The sequence below is a fragment of the Dipodomys merriami genome, unplaced genomic scaffold, assembly GCF_024711535.1.
Source record: "Dipodomys merriami isolate MVZ:Mamm:240054 unplaced genomic scaffold, mDipMer1.0.p SCAF_38, whole genome shotgun sequence".
Classification (NCBI taxonomy): Eukaryota; Metazoa; Chordata; class Mammalia; order Rodentia; family Heteromyidae; genus Dipodomys; species Dipodomys merriami.
This window is the reverse complement of record NW_027205381.1, coordinates 4,618,410-4,623,268: the sequence shown is the minus strand read 5'-3', so window position 1 is coordinate 4,623,268 and position 4,859 is coordinate 4,618,410.

Here is a 4,859-nt window from a genome sequence, read left to right as displayed (position 1 = left end):
ACCTGGGAAAGAGCTGGGAAAGAGAGGTGGGAAAGAGCCCTGTTTGTCTTCTTTTTTAATTTTATTTTAATTTTAATTTTTTGTGAACATATTGTACAGAGGGGTTACAATTACATGGGCAAGATAATGAATACATTTCTTATCAAGCATTGCAGCCTCCTCCTTTGTTTACCCTTCACATCCCTTCCCAGCCTCCCCCCGCCCCCCCACCCAATCCCGCGGCCCCCCCCCCCCCGCCCGCACCAAAGTTGTAAAGTTCGTTTTTGACATGATGACAACTTCTACTTCTCATAGTTGCATCGGGTCCACCTGTATCCTTAACCGACTTGTTTTTCCCCATCTCCTCCACAAGTTATACTGACATCAAATATAGTGAAAGCAGGGGTTGTACTGTGGGGGAGGGACATACAAAGCTACAAAGAAATAATCTTATAAATGAGTTAGAAACAAATGCATGAAAGAAAAAAACATTTAAATACTTATCTAAGGGTTCATTTTCCTAACATCAATCCCATAGACTCCACTCCCAAATTACTCAAGCTGATTCAAAACTTTGGCAAAGTAGCAGGGTATAAAATTAACCCTCAAAAATCAATGGCTTTTCTGTATGCCAACAATGAGAAAAGTGTGGCTGAAATTAGGAAAGTAACTCCATTTGTAATAGCCCCTCAAAAAATAAAATACCTAGGAATTAACTTAACCAAAGAAGTGAAGGACCTCTATGATGAAAACTTTAAAATCTTGAAAAAGGAAATCCAAACAGAACTTAGAAAATGGCAAAACCTCCCATGCTCCTGGATTGGAAAGATTAACATCGTGAAAATGGCAATACTTCCCAAGGCTATCTACAAATTCAATGCGATACCTATCAAAATTCCAACCTCATTCTTCAAGGAAATAGAAGAGGCAATCCAAAAATTCATATGGAACAATAAAAGACCCCGAATAGCAAAAACGCTCCTCAACGGAAAGAACACTGCTGGAGGAATATCAATACCAAATGTTTGTATTCTTACTGTTACAAGATCCTTGCATATTTTGGTCACAAGTCCTTTATCAGATATGTGTTTTGCTAAGAATTTTTCTGCATCTGTGATTTATCTTCTTAACCTCTAGTAAATTGTGCTCTAAGAACTTGTGCTGGTTGAACTCAGGGCCTGGGCACTATCCCTGAGCTTTTGGGGTATTTTGCTCAAAGTTAGTGCTTCATCACTTGTGCCACACTTCACTTGCTGATTTTTTTTTGTCAGTCATGGGGCTTGAACTCTAGCTAGGCCTGGCTGCTGCCCTCAACTCTTCAGCTCAAGGCTAGTGCTCTACCACTTGAGCCACAACACCACTTCTGGTTTTCTAGTGGTTTATTGGAGGTAAGAGTCTCATGATCTTTCTTGCCTGGCTGGCTTTGAACTGCCATCCTCAGATCTCAGCCTCCTGAGTAGCTAGGGTTACAGGTGTGAGCCACTGGCTCCTGGCTTTTTTGTTTTGTTTGATTTTATTGGTAGTTAATTGGATATAAGGGTCTCATAGATTTTCCTGCCCTGGATGGCTTTGAACCTAAATTCTCAAATTTCAGCCTCTTAAGCAGTTAGGATTACAGGCATGAGGCATGGGTGCCTGATACAAAAATTTTTATTAAAATTTTAATAAAGGTCAGATTATCAATTGTCTTTTCATAGATGATACTATTGTAGTATTAAAAACTCATCACCAAATCCAAGGTCACTTAAAATTGATCCTATGTTATCTTTGACAATTTGAATGTTTTGCATTTTATTACCCTATGGTCATTTTGAGTAAATTATTTCTTAAAGATGTAAGTTTTTTGATTTGCTTCTTATTATTTTTGTATGGAACCAAATTGCTCTGGAAACATTTTCTGAGAAGATTTTTTCTCTATTTTATGAATGCTTTTGTTCTTTTTCAGAGATCAAGAATGTATTTGTGTGAGTTTGTTTCTGGGTTCTCTATTCTGTTCTTGTGAGTTATTTACTAGTATTACTCTGTCTTGATTACTATAGATTTAAAGCAACTTTTGAAGATAGTGTCAATTGTCCAGCTTCATTCTTCAGCGTTGCCTTTACTGTTACAGGTCTTTTGCCTTTTGGCATAAATTTTAGAAATAATAACTACTTAGGATTTGGGGGGTATTGCACTGCATGAAGATTCAATTGTGAAGACTTGATATTTTAACAATATTGAGTTTTCCTAATCAAGAACATGGATAAGTTCTCCATTTATTTAGTGTTTCTTTTTATCAGAGTTTTGTACTTTTTGTACTGAGTTAGTGCGTATTTTGTATATATATATATTTTTTTTTTTTTGGGGTCCGGTCATGGGGCCTGAACTCTGGGCCTGGGCGCTGTCCCTCAGCTCTTCAGCTCAAGGCTAGCGCTCTACCACTTGAGCCACAGCGCCACTTCCGGCTTTTTTCTTTTTGCTTATGTGGTGCTGAGGAATCGAACCCAGGGCCTTGAGCATGCAAGGCAAGCACTCTACCACTGAGCCACCTTCCCAGCCCTAGTATATTTATACTTAGGTATTTCAAATTTTATCTTAATGTAACCATTAATATATTTTAAATTTAAAATTCCATTTCTTTTGTTTCTGATATATCAATTGACTTTGATATATTAACCATGTTATACAGTTATATATAATGTTATATTTACTTGTTCCATATTTTTTCAGCAATTTGTTGGATGATTTGTTTTCATGTTATCTGGAAACAAAAATAATTTTCTTGCTTACTTTTCTGTCTGTATACTTTCTTTACCTTTTATTGTCTTATTGCATTAACAAAACTTCAATAAAATGCAGAAGTAGTGAGAGTGGAGAAAAAGCATAGGCTTGTCTTATTTGTGATATACAAGCAAACATGTCTTTCTCACTATTAAATATGCAATAAGCTGCATTTTTAGACTTTTCTTCATCAGTTTTAGAATGTCCTCATTTTAAGTTTGCCCAGAGTTAACAGGAACAGATGCTAGATTTTTGTCATTTTTTCTCATATTGATATGACCATTTGTTTTTTTCCTTCTTTAACCTGTTCATCTTATGCATTGTTTTCTTGCATAGCTACAATAAATTCCATGATAAATAGTGATTGTGATTGCTGAAAAATGTTGCATGTGTCTCGGAAAACTATTGTAGTTTTCCTTTGTAATATTTTAATCTGATTTTGATGTTAGGATAATGTTGACTATAAAAAGTAAGTTTATGGAGGAAACGAGAGGATTTGTATCAGTTCTTCTTGAATTTTGGTGGAATACAACAGTGTGCCATATAGGTCTGGTACATTGTGTTTTAGAAAGCTACAAATTGTTGATTAATTTTCTTTTATACAGTTATACTCAAATTGTCTTTTGATATACATATACATATATATATATATATATATATATATATATATATATATATATATATATATATATATACTTTTTTTTTTTTTTGTCGGTCATGGGGCTTGAACTCTGGGCCTGAGCGCTGTCTCTCAGCTCTTCAGCTCAAGGCTAGCGCTCTACCACTTGAGTTACAGTGCCACTTTCCGGTTTTCTGGTAGTTTATTGGAGATAAGAGTTTCACAGACTCTCCTTCCTGGGCTGGCTTTGAACCTCAGTCCTCAGATCTCAGCCTTCTGAGTAGCTAGGATTACAGGCGTGAGCCACCGGTGCCTGGCTATCTTTTGATAATTTCTTGTTGATACATAGTATCTTTTAAGAAAGTTCATTTAATCAGATTTCTCAAATCTTGGTATGGTATTGCTTCCAATATTTCTTTCTTATAAGTTGCTTTTCCTCAGTGGTTATAGAGTTTGAACTCAGGACTTAGGCTCACTTGGCTTGTTTACTTAGTGTTCTCTACCATTTGAGCCTCAGCACATCTCTCCAGCCCAGCTTTTTGTTGGATATTTTGGAGCTAAAATCTCTTAAATTTTTCTGTCTGAGCTTAACTCAATCTGTGATATTCTAAATTTCAGATTCCCAAGTAGCTAGGATTTCAAGCATGACTTACCAATTTCTAGCTTTTTCTTGTAGTTTTAGTAGCTATGTCATTAGTAGAATATTTCCTTTTCTATTTCTGGTATTAGCAGTCTGCTATTTCTTATTTTCCTACTTTTTATTAGTCTGGTTAGAAATTCTCTCTCTCTCTCTCTCTCTCTCTCTCTCTCTCTCTCTCTCTCTCTCTCTCTCTCTCTCTCTCTCTCTCTCTCTCTCTCTCTCTCTCTCTCTCTCTCTCTCTCTCTCTCTCTCTCTCTCTCTCTCCCTATTTTTGCAGTATTGAGACTTGAACTCAGAGCCTGGGGAGTGTCCCTTAGCTTTTTCTCTCACAGCTGACCCTTTACCACTTGAGCCACAGCTCTACTCTTGGATATTTATCTATTTATGTTGGTTAATAGAAATCTCCTGGGCTTTCCTGTCTGAACTGGCTTTGAATGGCTATCCTCAAATTTCAGCTCTCTGGGTAGCTAGGATTACAGGTGTGAGCCACTGGTGCTCCTCCAGAGGTTAATTTTTACTAATAAGCTAATCGTCAGTCCAATTTTCACAGTGCAATCTTATATATCACTTCAAAGAATCAGGCTTTGATTTTATCAACTTTTTCTATTAATTTACTATTTCAATCCCATTGATTTCTTTGTTAAAATCTTTCCTTACATCTTTATAAGGTTCTTATTGCACTGTTTTTAATAATCTAAGGTAGAAGTTTATTGATTTAACTATGAATTTCAGGCTTCCCTTTTTTGAATATATGCATCTAATACTATAAATTTCTATCTAAGTAGACTTTTGATGCATCTTATACATTTGATAGTTCAAAGTACTCTTAATATTTTTCTTGAGACCCCTTCTTTGATGTAG